The sequence below is a fragment of the Callorhinus ursinus genome, unplaced genomic scaffold (genome assembly GCF_003265705.2).
Source record: "Callorhinus ursinus isolate GAN/ISIS: 27379988/994484 unplaced genomic scaffold, GSC_fseal_2.0 scaffold20, whole genome shotgun sequence".
Lineage (NCBI taxonomy): Eukaryota > Metazoa > Chordata > Mammalia > Carnivora > Otariidae > Callorhinus > Callorhinus ursinus.
In genome coordinates this window covers 29,141,568-29,156,752 of record NW_027397082.1, presented here as the reverse complement: position 1 = coordinate 29,156,752, position 15,185 = coordinate 29,141,568, and the positions used below count along the sequence as shown (strand labels likewise).

General features: G+C 56.1%; 1 protein-coding gene across 4 annotated transcripts in view; it reads left to right on the top strand.

Moving 5' to 3' along the window:
• Nucleotides 1-15,185, top strand: part of RASGEF1A (RasGEF domain family member 1A) — a 135,267-nt gene that overhangs the window by 105,068 nt on the left and 15,014 nt on the right. The window lies entirely within an intron of this gene.

Here is a 15,185-nt window from a genome sequence, read left to right as displayed (position 1 = left end):
GCGACGAAATGCCCGTGGGAGGCGTGTATGTGTGTGTGCCATGTGTGGGCTAGAGTGAGAGTATGTGAAAATGCAGGCATGTTTATATATGGGGTGTGTGTGTGTGTGAGGGAGAGAGGGAGAGAGGGAGGAAGAAGGGTGTGTGTGTGGGGGGGGCAGGGCTGTGCGTATGGGCCCACAAATGCCTGTGTATTTAAGGAGAGTGAGCTCCAGGGTGGGGCTTCAAGGAGTGTGGGCTCCAAGGTGAGGGGCAGCTTTCTTTCTGCAGGAAAGGAGACTGAGAACATGTCCTGGACTTAATCCGAAGCATGAGGCAGGGTGTTGCATTTCCATGGCTGTTTATTAGAACCCATCCTTTTGGGACGGACTGGCAGTGTGATTCAGGGACAGGGTGCTGTCCCTGTTCCCAGTCCCCTTAGCATGAAGCTGACCGCACAGACCTGAGAGCTCAGGCGCAGTGAGGGCGGGGGGCACAGAAGAGGCCTCGGCTGAGCTGGCCCGCGCTGGCTGTGCCGGAGACACAAGATGTGTTTGTTTCCTCATTCATCACTTATTCAGCACACATTTATTGAACGCTTGTTGTGGGCAGGTACTGTGGCCTCAGCGGGGAACCAAACACCACAGCCCCTGTCCTCCTGGAGTTCACCTTCTAGCAAGTGAGACTGGGGGAAAAGCACAATCAATAGATGCAACATGAGGGGCACCTGGGTGGGTCAGTTGGACGAGTGTGCAACTCTTGATCTCGGGGTCATGGGTTTGAGCCCCCTGTTCGGTGTAGAGATTTCTTTAAAAAAAAAAACTTAGAAAAAATTAAATACAACGTCGAATGTTGCATGGTGGTAAGTGCTAAAGAGAGAAAGTAAAGCAAGAAAGGGGAACAGGACATATGGAGGGTACGTCGGTCAGAATAGTTCAGGTTATCTGCAGAAACAGAACGACCCCGCCCCCCAAATCCAGTGGCTTTTAACAGCACAGTGCAATTTGGACCCTGCTCTTGGAGCGCCTGGGTGGCTCAGTCGTTAAGTGTCTGCCTTCGGCTCAGGGTCCTGGGATCGAGCCCCGCATCGGGCTCCCTGCTCAGCAGGAAACCTGCTTCCCCCTCTCCCACTCCCCCTGCTTGTGTTCCCTCGCTGTGTCTCTCTCTGTCAAAAAAAAAAAAAAAAAAAAATCTTAAAAAAAAATTTGGACCCTGCTGCAAGCCTTCTTCACTCAAGCTCCCAGGCTGACAGGCTCCATGGCAGAGTGGAAGAGAGGTTCCTGCCCTAGAATGTTCATGTCCCACCTGTCACTTCTGCTTGCTGCTCTTGAGCCAGACGAGTCACATGGCCCCCTCAGTATCACAGTAATGACAATCCTGCTCAACCTGGTAAGTCGGGCCCAGTGTACTGACCACCACCGCGGGGGTGCTGTTGGTGCCTGGGATAGGCAGTTAGGGGAGACCTCAGCATGTGTGGCTGTACACGTGAGGAGCTGCCAGAGGCGGAAGGGAGGTAAGTGGCATGGGAGTGGAGGGGCACACCAGGAAAACGCTAGGCAGGCCTTTGAACAGGAAGCCACCTCTGTGTCCAGAGGCCAGACCGGAGGCTGGATGTCAGGAGCAGAGTGAGCAAGAGGGAGAGGAGGTGGGGCCAGCACCGGGGCCCGGGGGCTCGGATCGGGGAGGCAGCGGTGCAGGAGAGAAGGGCCGATCCAGACACGCTCTGAAGTAAAGCAAGAGACCTTGCTGGAGGCCAAGATGTGGTGCTGGGGACAGAGAGAGGCAGGCTGACGCCAGGAAGGAGGACATTGCCCTCAGTAAAAGGTGGGAAAGGATGCAGGTGGAACAGTGGGGGGTGGGCAGGAGGCAGAAACAGCTTGGCATCCCCTGGGGAGATGTCGCCCCGCAGTAGGTGGGCAGGCTGGAGCTTGGGGAGAGGTCTGGCATGGTGCTAATTTGGAGCCCCAGCTTATCCTACCCTGTGGGCCCCTTGCTGCCTCCTGGCCCACTGCCTACACCTGTGTCTGCTGGTCCTGGGCCCAGCCTGCCCCAGGCCGCACACCACCATCTTGCCGGTTCTGCCCACTGGGGCGGGGGCCCTTTGTGTGAGCTTCGCCAGGGGCAGCGAGGTGGGCTTCGGGAGCTGCAGAATCTTGTGTTGACCTGGCTGCCGTGTGCATCTGGGACTGGCCAAGGGCAGGAGTACTGGCGACACAGCACTGGCTGCAGGTCCCGTACCTACTAAGCACAGGACCACAGTGGTGCAGTCTTTAAGGGCCAGGCAGTATGGAGGGCTGCTTGGGGGAGAGAGTCACATGTTGCTTTGGAAGAGGTAGGGTTTGAATCAGGAATGACGTGGCCTATGTTGGAGCTGGGGTACCTGTGGAAGCTGCCTGTACCTTCCATACCTCTGGGCTTCTGGGGCCTCATCCTCCAGAGTAGCCGCTGGTGAGTGACCCGGAGAGGGCTGGGTCTGTCAGGACTGCTGTGTCAGCCAGGAGACCAGTTCTGTCTCCTTGCTCTTCCTTCTCCTAATGTACTGGAAAACCCCTGGTCATCCTTGGAAGCCCACCTCAAAATCACCTCTTCCAGGAAGCCCTCCTTGACTTCTTCCTACAGAGTTAGTCCCCCACCCTGTGCTTCCTCAGTTTTCAGCACAGACTCTGGTCCTGAGCTGCTCACGCTGTGCTGTGGTGTTATATCCGTCTGCCCTGGCAGATACCGAGGTCCGTGGTTCTTCCATCTCCAAGTGTGCAGCACAGATCCATAAGGCCTCATGGATGTTGGCTGACTAAGTGAGGGAAGGAAGGAAGGAAGGAAGGAACAAATACAAGGCCTGAAATGGCCCGTGGAGATTGCTTAGTTCTACCTTCTTGTTTTACACATGGGGACACTGGGGCCCGCAGTAGCCTGGCTTACTTGAGTTCAGCTAGGAGCTCAGGGGCAGAACTGGCTCCCAGACCAGGATGCCTCCACTGTGCCAGGTTCTGGGCTGGCTGGGTCCCTGAGGGTTCCAGGACAAGGGGGATCCCAGAGGCGGACAGGTTGAGGGGCCCTGGGGTGAGTGGTCAGGTGGGAGCATATGCATGAAGGCATCAGGGTTTTGGGGTCTCAGGAGAAGGAGGGCAGCCAGGGACCTTTACTGGGGTTCTTTGGCCTCTCCCCTCAGAAGTCCTGCGGCTTGCAAGGGCTCTGGCCCTGTGGCCTCCTGTCACTGGTGGGGTTTCTCTGGCCAACCCACCGCCCTGCCCCTCAGCCTCCAGTGGAAGAATCCCGCCCTGACTGTCCTGCTCTCACCCGCCTGCCTGACTGGGGCCAAGCCCACGGCATTTCCCAAATGTCAGTGTGGCTGCCCCACCAGCCACCCCCTGCCTGAGGGGTGGGGCTGGCGAGTGTGAGTCAGAGGACCCCGAGGGCCAGCTTCTGGGTCTCCCTTAACCCTTAAGAGGTCGCTGTGCCAGTAAGACAAGTGGAAACCCAGTCTCCAAGGTCAAAGGCTGCGGAGCTGACCTTCATCCTGGAGCTAACTGATCCCAGAGCCTGGCCTTCCTGTGAGCCCCAGGGCCGTGAGCAACATCCTTAGAAGAGGCTGGCAGGTTCCCAGAGGAGGCTGGAAACTGGCAGTGCCCAGTCCAGAGGGCGCAAATGGGGTCACAGATGTGTGGTCAGCAAAGCGTGCTGTGGGCCAGGTGGCTGGCCGGGGTGGCTGACCTGCGTGGACACTGTGTCCCTGGCCAAAGGCTGGGACACCTGCAGAGCTGGGAGGTCCCAGGGCACCGGCTCACACACACCTCTCCCTATTGCTGCCGCTGGAGTGAGCATCACAGCTTCTGCTCCACATAGACTGAGTGGGGGTATCTTTGAGGACAGGGACACCTGTACCTAGGGGAGGTAGAGAGGTAACCTATTCATTTTTTTAAAATGTATGTTAAATTAATTGATAAGTGGACTCTCTCTTACTAGTTTGAACAGATTTTTCAGTTTGGCTTCCCAGAAAGCCTAAGAAATTAATCAGATTATCTGCATATAAGGAACATTCTAGCTCTTCATTTCTAATGTATCTTTTATTTATTTTCTTATCTTACCGTGTTTTCTGAAAGGGGCAAAACAACATTAAATAATGGCAGTTGTCCTTGGCTTGATCTTCATTTTAATGAGAAGGCCTCAAATGTTTTACTAAGTCTGAAATTGGCTCTGAATTTCAATAGATATTCTTTATCATGAACAGGATGCTCTTCTCTTTCATTAATTGCCAAGAGTGTACACCGAGAATGGATATTAAATTTCACTGAAAGCCTCCCTATATCTAGCAAGATCATCAAATTCCTTTCCTCCTTGGACCTATTAATGTGTTGACTTATTAGCTTCCCTGAGCTTAATCATCCTCATGTTTCTGGAATAAATCCCACTGGGTCAGACTCAATTGTGCTTTAAAATGCTTCTGGGTTCATTCTACTGATAAGTTGCTTAGGGTATTTTTCATCTATATTCATAAGTAAGAATTTATCTGTACTTTTTATTAGGGGACAGATTTGTCACATTTATAAATCATAGTTATGTCAGCTTTGTAAAACAAGTAGGAAGGGTTTTCAATATGAATTGTGTGGTTGAAATAGTTTAAATATATAAAATTATCTTATTCTCCAAGGCTTGAAATAATTCATTTTAGAAACTGTCTCAGCCAGGAGTTGGTTTAATTTTTCCCTACGGTTTGGTTGGCTGTCAACTTACTTTAATTTGCACTATGGTTATTGGTCTTTTGGGGTTTTAAGCATTTTTCATCTATTTTGGTTATTTATATTTTCTAAATAATATCCCAGTTCAAAATGCTTTCGGATCTTTTAGCACAGATTTATGTAGTCGATTCTTTTAAAGTTTCTCCTCCATATCTGAGGCTAGATTCCCTTTTTCATTCCTAGTAGCTGTATTTTTGCATTTCCTCCCTCCCACCATCTCCCCCCTTCATTCCCTCCCTCCCATCCTCCTGCTTTCTTTCCTCCTTCCCTTTCTTCCACCATTTTGTTGATTAGAACTGCCAGAGGTTTCTCTTTCTATTTTGTGTTTTGAAAAAAAAAATCAGCCCTTGAATTCAGTCAGCAAGTTCTACTCTCTATTTCATTAAATACACTAATTTATCTTTCAGTAATTACTTCTTGTAGTTTGCTTTGCTGCAGGTCTGTTTTGTTTGGAAAATCTTTTTAGCTTTTTGAGTCAAGTGCTGAGTTCATTTCCATTTTTTTTTTGTTTACTTAAAATATATTGAAGTCTATGAATATTTCTCTGAGAACAGCTTTGGCCATATCATATTTTATGAGGAGTTTTCTTATAAGGGTTATTTCTCTGATGTGTCTGTAATTGGAGTTTTGATTGTCTCTTTAACACAGACATGATTTAGGGAAGTTTTTTAATCAAGTGTGTAGACTTTTTTAGTTCATCATTTAGTAATATCTAGCTGTTGTGTTAAGTTGTGTCCACAATGTTCGGTCACCCATACATTTCAGTTTGGGGACTCCTTTGGGGTTTCATTGGTGATAGGATGTGTGAACAATGCAGGTGAATACTCTGGATGGAAGAATATGGCTTTCTGTTTTGATAGCACGGTTTCCATGTACTGTCTCCTCATGCTTCCATGCCCCTGGTTCAAGGGAATGCACTGCCCTCTATTTATTTCTTTCTACCCCTTGTCTCTGGGTATCCACCACTTGTCAGAAATTGTAAAAGGTTCTAGTTGTTGTTCTGCTGTCTGTCTGGTCCATGAAGGGGAGCTCACTGCATTGTGCTTGGACTTGGACCGCTGACCCATTTCCTGGGCTCAGCAGGGCAGGTAGAGTCTCCTGTTTGCTTTTCACTTTTAGCCCTAGGCAGAAAGAACCAGCCTGCAAGAGGCGACATGGCTGGGCCCCCAGCTCTGCCTTGTCAGACTGCATGGCCTTGGGCTGTCCTTAGCCTCCTGGTCTGCATCTCATCTGGAAAGTGCACAGTATGCCTTGGAGGGTGCTGTGGGGAGGTGCAGGATGGCCCAGCAGGGGGGAAGCTCTCTGTGAATGTCACTCATTGGCAGTGAGGTTGCTGGGCCGTTTCAGGGAGGTCCTGAATCCCTCCCAGCATGGGTTTTCTTGGGGGCACATGCACGGCTGGCCCTGGGACCCTGGCCTGACCACTTCCCCCCACAACTGCAGCTGCAGTGCTGCCCTCCCCGGCCCCTCTCTGCACACTCCAAGCAGGTGGCTCCATCTGGGCCAGGCTGAGGCCATCTGACAGAGCCCTGGCTGGCTCCCACCTGCCTTCCTCTCACACCTGCTCTTCCTTCTCCTGGGTCCGTGCTGATGGTTCTAGGCTTTATGTCAGATTGCGGTGGTCACACTCACCAGGCTTCAAATCTCAGCCCCTCACTTTGGAGCTGTAAGATCTGGGCTGATGCTGTAAGCCCTTTCAGTCTGTGTTCCTTCCTCTGGAAAATGGGATGACAGTATGTGTGGTGCCTTGTGTGGGGAAGTGCGTTGCCCTGGGGAGGGATGGACGCCTCTGTGCCCTTGGTATTCCTGGGGGCTGGCCAGGTTCTGGGCCAGGAGACGTAGGGGGTGTGTGCAAGGGAGTGTCCACAGGAAGTGACACAGGGAGTGGGAAACTTTTTGTTGGAGAATGAAGACATGTGTCTTGGTCCTTCCAAGAGGCTGTGGCCACCGGACAAGGCCATGGCTCTCTGGGCTCAGCAGGGAGCCAGGAGCCCCCTGCCCTCCACCCCAAGGCCGGTACACAGAACCCTTCGGCTCCCACAGCACAGCGGGGTCCCAGGGGCACCACTCGGGGCGTCTGCCAGGAGGATGACAATTCAAGTAAAGGAAATTGATTTTTATTTGTTTTTTAAACACAAAGGAAAATCATTGCTCAGCCTAATTAGATGTCATTTAAAAATAAAGGAACTGTGTGTTCTTATTTTTCCAGAACCCAGCAACGCCAGGCAGCCTCGGAGGTGGAGGCTGACTATCACTCCTAGAAAGGTCTGGGCCGCAGCCGGTCCCCCACCCCACCCATCCACGCTGAGGGCCCAGCCTCCCTGCCTCTCAAGGACCCTCAGCTCTGATGTAGTCCCCTCACTGTCGCCCTCCTGGAACCTGGGCTCTTCCTACCTGACAGGCGGAGCCCTAGTGACGGGCCAGGCTCTGAGTGCCAGCCTCTTGGGTGGCTGCTCCGCGGGGAAAGGGGACCCTAGAGGAGTGGGTGCAGTAGAGGTGGGCATCTGTGCCCACGGGGCACCTTGAGAGGACTTTCCAGAAATGACAGGCCTGGCTCCCAAGTAGATCTCAGTTTGTGCATCCTCCTGTCCCAGCCTGTGCCTGGCTCAGCCTCGGGAGTCCAAGCCGCCCACGTGCAGGAGTGCTGGGGTGACCCCTGCGGAATCCAGTGGAATGGGCCAAGGGGGAAGGAGGCCAGAGGAGAAGGGGCGGGGGAAGGGGAGGCCCCAGGCCCCCGCCTCCGGCCGAGGACCCCGAGTGGCCCGGGTGGGAGGCCAGCGTGCCAGCCGGCCGCCCTGCGGGAAAGGGCAGTGATTCTCTGAAATCCTACCTGCTCTGTCCCTGGGCCTCTCAAGGCTCAATAATGGGATGGTTATTGGTGGACAATGACATTTTGTCTCCCGAGCAGCCACCAGAAGAAGCTGACTAGACAGAAAGGGAGGAAAGAAGGAGGGGAAAAAAAAACAAGGAAAAAAGCCGGGCTCGGCGGAATTTGTATTTAGGAGTGTGAAGACGAGATGGCAAGACTCCTTCACTCAATTCAAATAGTATTTGGTGCTAGGAAGGAATTCAGAAGGAAAAACAATGAATCCTGCGTCTGTAACAAAGCTTTAATTATCAGCATCGCCCCCTAGGCCGGGCCTTTGTCGAGGCGGCGCCCCGCGAGGTGCTGCCTGGCTCTGGTTCCCATGGCAGCCGCCTCCTGGCTGGAGTCCGGCCCGCAGCCCTCCTCCAGGCCCGCAGGGGACGCAAAGGTAAATATGGCCCTTCCTCATGGCTTTCGTGGTGTGATTTCTTGAAGCTTGGCTGATGTAAAAAATTGTCACTCCTTGCCCTCCAGGAGCTCCTGCTGCGGGCCTGGCGGGGCCAACAGACCGGTGGGAGCAGTAGGGTGCTCCCGTGGCCCGACCTGCAAGGATGGGACCAGCCAGGTCCTCCCAAGGACCTCCCTGCTGGAAAGTCCATGGGGGTGCAGAGGGAGGAGGGCTGAGGACCTGTGCACAGGGGTGTGTCACCCCCTCCACTCCCCCAACCTGGGGCAGGGGCCAAGCAGCCATCCCGAGGCCAGAGGCAGCTCTGAGCCCCACTTGCCAGGTCAACGGATGTGTCTGCCTGGAAGCAGGAGGTAGCTTCTGTCCACTTTCCTCCTGTGGGCAGGAGGGGCCCGCTGCTGTCCTGGGCATGGGGAGGCGACAGGGACCCCAGAGGTGGGGTCAGGAAGACGCCAGCACCAGCCCCCATAATCTGTGTCTAGGAAGGCAACAGGTAACTGTGATGACAAGTCCACCCAAATCAGCAGGTACAGAGCATGTCCTGAGCCTGTGGCCTCGTGCATGCTTACTGTCCCCGCTGTGGATTTTTGCAGAGGAGGGTGTGGCTCCAGCTGGTGGGGTGGTCAGACCTCACTGCCAGTCTGCTGGATGCCCAGCTCAGCTTGCAGCCAAACCCCGTATATTTGCGGCATGTGGCCCCAGCAGAAAGGACCAGGGTCCCTGGTGCTTAAGGGAGACACACTGTCGTTCAAAGTTAGGAAGATCTGAGAGCTGGGGCTTGGGGAGGGGGAGGACAGCCCCCCGCCCCGAGTGGGAGGTTCCTGCCTTAGGAGTGTCTGAATTCAGGCTGGGGCTGCCTGTGCCCTGCTGCTGTTGGGGGCCGTCCTCCGTTCCTGGGGGTGGAGGAGCCGGAGGATGGGCAGCAGGTCTGGAGGAAGCTGCTCCCCAGTGGCCCGGGATCCAGCCCCTGAGCCAGAGGGCAGGCCTGGGGCCACATGTGGCTTGCAGGGTCTTGGCTCCTGGAAGCTCTCATACCCACCAGAATCTATGGGAATGACTGAGCTAAACAGGCAGACTCTCAAGCAGGTGTTACCTGTGCCCTTTGCAGATGACGCCCCCGGGGCTTGGCCCCTGGCAGGTCACCAGGTGGTCTGCCCGAAGAGCTGCCAGCACCACCTGGCCCCAGGAGGGGAGGGAGGCAGCTCGAGAATGTTCCAAGGCCCAGCGCAGGGATGCAGCCCCAGCTCTAAGGGACTGGAGTAGGAAGAGGAGGCGAGGGAGGGAGGGACTCTGAGCTTGTCATGAATAACAGGTGTTTTAGGGAGGGGGGAGAGGCGGGAGGACCGGAGAGGGGAGGTGGTTGCCCTTGGGGGGGTACTCCTCCTCCCCCTGTCTCCCTTCAGACTGCCCCACCCCTGCCTCTCCCCACACCCTGGCTGCAGGCACTGTGCCCCCCAACCCGCCAGCCCAAGGGTCTAGCACACAGCTGCCCCTGCTAGTCTGGGCTCTTGGGCTTGGGTTTTCTGCCAGTTAGTGGGATCCGGGCACCCTCCGTATCTCTCCCCATCCCCCGGCACCCTGCAATGAGCGTAGGACTGCGGAGGCCATGGTGAAGTGACCTGTCTGTCCCCTGCGGGCTCTCTGGCTTTGTTGCCATTTTCTGGTCTGTGACACGATTTGGGAAACAGCAGGATCACAGGATAGGGGAGATTAAGTGGGATGGTGGCGGGACTCACCAGGCCTCGTCTTCCCCACCCAGCCTGTCTTGCCTGGGGCTGAGGTCTCAGTCTGGCCTGTGCTTCCCAGCTGGAGGGAGGGAGGAAGCCCCAGGATGCTGCCCACAGCCTCCAGGCACAGAAAACACAATGTGTATGATTGCCTGAGCTTCTGTCCAAACCAGGAGGACTCTGAGACTGCCCCCTCCCCCTCTCCCAGGGGTGGCAGAGCCGGGAGGTGAGTTGGGCCCTTTGGCTCACCTGCTGAACATGCAGCTTTCTGCTCCTCCCCCACCCTAGGGGGCAGATTCTTAGTTATAATTTAGAGTCATAACATTCCGGAGAATCGAGGCCACCTTCACCATCCTGATAGCTTTCTCCTGGCAGGGGAAGCCCCCTCCCACTGCTGGCCCCCCTCAGGTGGTGTGACTTGAGGGGGTCCAAAGAGTAGGCAAAAATCTTCCTTGCTGCAAAGGATCCACTAAAGGTTTACCGAAAGATTTTGCATATGCGCAAGAAATCCCATAAAAATGTTGGGGGGGCATGCATTAAAACAAGCATTTTATTTACAAATTTGTTTTGTCTTGCAACCTCCTGCTTACAGTTCCTTGCTGTGTAAAGTGAGGGTCGCCTCAGCCATTCCTCTTCCCAGTCTGCACCCCAAGGGGGTCAGCTTCAGATCCCAGGAGAGCCTCCTGGAAGGGGTGCTTCATCCTGGACAAATGCCAGAAGAGTCTCCCCGGAGCCCCATGTAGGCAGTGGAGGAAGGCGGGGAGGGCGCCCTGCCCACTGCAGCCCTGCATAGAGCCGCATTTAGCGTGGCTGAAATACAGATAATCAGGAAATATTTGTTTGGAAGTGAGCAAGCAAGACATGCTCCAGGGAAGATTTCCAGGGAGCCAGTGGGATGGAAGACTCACAGGTCTTGGGGCCTGGAGGCCTTGGCACCAGCCCTTCCCTCTGCTCACCGTGCTCTTCCTTTTCTAGAAGTCTCCTTTAGGGAGGCCAGTCTCTCTACCTGAGAGTTACCATCTGCTCTGTCCCCACACTCCCGATCCTCTCCCCTTCCTCTGCCAGAGCACCGATCTCCTTCAGACCTCTAATAGCACACCCGTAGGTACGGATCCTTGTGCATGGCAGCCACGGTCTGCTCCAGTGGGGGCCCTATGGGCACCCCCGTGGGCACAGAGAGCCTTGTTTCCTTCAGTGGTGGATCCCCAGTGTCTAGGCAAGTCTTTGGTAACATTTGTGGATGGATGGATGGATGGATGGATGGATGAATGGGCAAGGAGTAAGGGTTCTGTGGGGCACCCCACCTCCTACCGCACCCCAGTGCAAATGATTTTAGAGAAGCAGACAGCCTAGAAGGGTGATGAGGGCCATGGTGCTCCTGCCCAACCTTGGCTGCCCCAGAGTCCCCAGCAGGGCTGGGCTCTGTGTGTCGCTGGCCCTGGTCCAAGTAGCCAGCATGATTTTCTCCCCAGTTGCAGCCTCTGAGTGCCAGTGGGGCTCCTGCCTGCTCCCACCAAGGCTGGATTTTTCTAGAGCCAGGATGAAACCCAAGATAGCTCCCTGAATGCACTCATTCTGAAATATCTGCCAAAGGCTGCCCTCTTGGTTAAGCGGTCCACCAGGGTGGCCCACAGGACTGGTACCCAGCTCTCTCTAGGAGCACGTTCTCTCTCTCTCCCGCTCCCCCTCCCCTCCTCTGTCTCTCTGTCTCTCTTTCTCCTCCAGCCAAAAGAGGGGAGACTGGCAAGATGTGTAATTTTCAGTTGCTAATTGTGATGCCCTGCAGCTTGCAGAGCTAAAAATAGTCTTCGTTTTTGTTGAGTAGGTTAAAAAATAGAAGCCCACGTGCTGCTTCCAAAAGAAGCATCCCTTGCGAAGCCTGGCGAGGCGAGGCCAGCGGGGGCCCCTCTTCCACCTCCTGGCACGTCCCTGGGCACTCATGCGGGATGGGCCCGGAAGGCCATTTTTGTTCCCCGTTTTCCAAGAAGCTGGGATTCTTAACTTCACATCCGTAGGTGAACTTCTGGGAACCCATCAGTTCCTGGAATTACATGCAGAATGCCGTGGAGTGTGCATTTATCCACGTGACCAGGGCGAGGGCCTCAGCCTTCCTCCAATGCTCAGAGGGTCAGGTCCCAGCCAGGGACATTGTTGAGCAGGAACGACAGTCTTGAGAAGGAGCAGGGATGTGGGACTGACAGAGTCACCACCATCTACCTGAGCAACGTTATACAAGTGCTGTGATGAACCGTGGGGGGTCTCTGTGCAGCCCCCTGGCTTAGGGGGCGTTGCATCATGTGACATGTGTGATGCCCAGCCTCTGGCTCGGCTCCAGCTCCTCATGACAAACATTGGAAGGTTAGTCAAAAGAAAGCTTATCCCCGCTTCTGTGTTTCTCAGAAATTGCCAGAATTGCAGACTCCACGATTTGGAAGGGGTTCTAAAATTCTGACTGTCCTGGGAACCTACCCCCATTCTCCCCTTCGGAGTCGAATGGAGGCCTGACACCGTTCCTGTCCTGCTGTGCAGGGGACTGTCCCCTCCAAGGGCTCTTGTCCCCACTAACAGCGGGGGCAGAGTTGGCTCTGTCTGAGGTTAGCCAGGTATCTTCTGTGTTCCTCCCTTAGTCCCTCTGGAGCTGAAGGAAGTGCTTGCTTCCTGCAGATGCCCTGGGTCAGGTGGAGCCCTGCCTCCCGTTGTCCAGGACAGGCCTTCGGGGGCAGAGCTGGTGTGGGGAGCCCAGCAGTGGGGCAGGCCACCACCCCTCCTGGGATGAGGCTCCTGCCGCATCTGGCAGCTCTGAGTGAAGCCCCTGGGGAGTGCAGCCATGAACTGGAGGCTCCCTCCAGGGCTGGGAGGCCGAGGATGAGGGCCCGTTCATGAGAGAGCAGGCTGGGCATGCGGACATCTCCGGGAAGGGGGCTGGGGCTGCCCGGACAGCCGGGAACGCGAACGGACGGCTCGGCACACAGCGCAGTAATTGGATGTTTCTCCAGAGTCAGTGTCTTTTATAGTCCCTCCCGGGGTATGTTCAAGTAAACTGTGAGGACGTCAGCTCGTCCGCGGGGGGAATGTTTTACGAGAAGACCGCTGGGCAGTGTCAGGCTCCCCTGGGCCTCGCAGGGTGGCTCAGCACAGGGAGCAGGAAAAGCCCTCGGGAAGGAGGGTGACCCTTACCCAGGCCTGGGCGGACATGGGTGTATGGGACACGCAGTGATGGGCGCATTTGGGTGCTCACGGCAGGCTCTGGCTGTTGCAGTGAGGCCTTGGCCTAGAAGGATCTGGACCTCCGCCAGAGCTGCAGCTCCCAGGAGTCTGGGGGGCTCTGGGGGAGACGGCAGTGGGGTGCAGGGTCTGTGAAGGCCGTCTTGGGCATCGCTGGGGTTTGTGAGTTGAAGGACTGTGCCTCAGGTTACAGAAGGTGCACACAGGTACGGGGCATGGCTGTCCCTCCCAGGGCGAGTCTGGCTTTTGCACGCATGTGGCCCTCTGTGTTTTGCTGCCCGAGGGAGGGGCACGGACCCCGCAGGGCCCCAGTTTGCTGGCGCCACGTCAGGAAACACTGTGGCAGTGGGTGGCACTCACATCTCTAGCTGAGGTCTCTTAAAGAGGCTGCATGAGGGAACTTGATTCATAATCTTCTACAGAAAACTCCTAAAACCCCTCCTTCCCCATCTCCGCCAGGTCTCTCGGGCCACCGGGGCTGCCTGTGTTCTCACCCCTTAGCCTTTCCAAGTCTCTGAGACCGGCTGGCACCCCCCCGCACCCCACCCCACGCTGTGCTGCCCTCTCCTCCTCCTGGGCTCTCCGTGCACACTCTGATGCTTTTGTCCTTTTGTCTGTGCGCGGGGAGGGCAAGTGTGTGGAGAGGCGGGGCAGCTGCAGATACTCAGAAGCGAAGTACTTTGGCTGGGTCCCCAAAAGGGGCCTTTGATCCGAGTTGCGTGGATGCAGAGCTCCAGACTGCCCCCCACGGGAAGGCCCCCAGGCATCCAGGACCACGTGCAGGCAGTTGGTGGCCAGGCGAGCAGAACCCGGAGACCGGGGTTACCTTCTGTACTGTGACGGCCTGGCCTGCGAGCCCTTGTCCTGGGCCGGAGCAGTCCTCCGGGCGTTCTCCCTCTGCACTCCCCAGCCCTGCTGTGAAGTTCTGGGGCCAGTGCCCTGACCCGTAAGCTGGGCCATCAGCATGTGCCTATTGTGGGTGTGGCACGGGGGACAGGAATAAGACAAATGGATGCTCTTCTCCGAGCCCAGCTTCCCCAGAGATTGGAGCGTGAGTCAAAGCTTACGTGCCTGTACCTACTGGGGAGTGTGGTCCCCGGGAAGCAGGCAGGAGGGGATGGATGCGTGGGATGCCTTCCTATAGGAGTCCCTCTCACTGGATGTCTTTGGAGAGGCTCTGTAAAACTTTTCTATCTCGAATAGTCCATCTGGGGTGAGGAAGGGGAATTTACCTCTGCCTCCCATGTCCCATTGATCCGAGCTCACCCCTGGGGTGTACCCTGGCCCCCCGACCTCTGGGATGCACAGAACGTGGCCTCAGCGAGAACTCACAGCTGAGGGCAGGAGGCATGTGGCCTGCTCAGGGGTGACGCCCTGGGCCAGGGGCTGGAGGTCAGAAGTGGTGGCCCCCAGTGCTGGCCACTCAGGTGTCACTGAGGTCAGGCACAGAGGTGGCGGGCCATGGTGGCATCTAGCACCGCTCCCGGGGCTGCTGGCTTCCATTTTCTCATCTAGCCCACACCGCCACCCTGCCAGGGAAGTGAGGCAAGAAACTATATACCCAGTTGCGAGCAGAAGAAACTGAGGCTCAGAGCAGCTCAGAGCCTTCCCCGTTGTCCTTGAGACAGTGTGTGTCTCCTAACTCCATTCTGGACTCTCCCACTGAAGTCCCAGACCTGAACCCCCATGAAAGGACCTGGGCGGGTGTGGGTGGGTGGTCACGGGGTGGGGTGCAGACGAGGAGCATTCAAGGAATGGAGTTGCAGAAGGCTGGAGGTTTCCCAAGGTCATGTCCCTTGTTGGGCCATGGAGGGGGAGCAGGAGTGAGCACTGAAACAGGGGTAGCTGCAGGACCCCACTGTAGCCACTTCCTGTTCTGGGGAACAACGGCAGATATGCCAGATGGAGTGGAGTGGTGTGGGGAGCCCCAGGAAGGAGCCCAAAGATGGATAGGTCGACGGTGCAGCTCGTTGCTTGGCCCACCTGGCCTGCCTCACCTACGGCCAGCCTCCCGGACACGGCTGGTGGCAGGTAGCGGAGAGTCCCTGGGACCAGCCCTCCCTGCCTGCCCCCATCCCACGCCAGCCGCCACGGTGCCACTCTGCCAGGGCAGGAGCAGTGGGCGTGGCCCCCCCCCCCCCCGCCCCCGGTCCCCTGGCTGCCTTTGAGACTTGGGGCCCAGGTGCAGGCAGGACTCCTCCGTAGGCGCTCCCGGAGAGCAAGTAACACCAGGCGCGAGCCGGGCCCA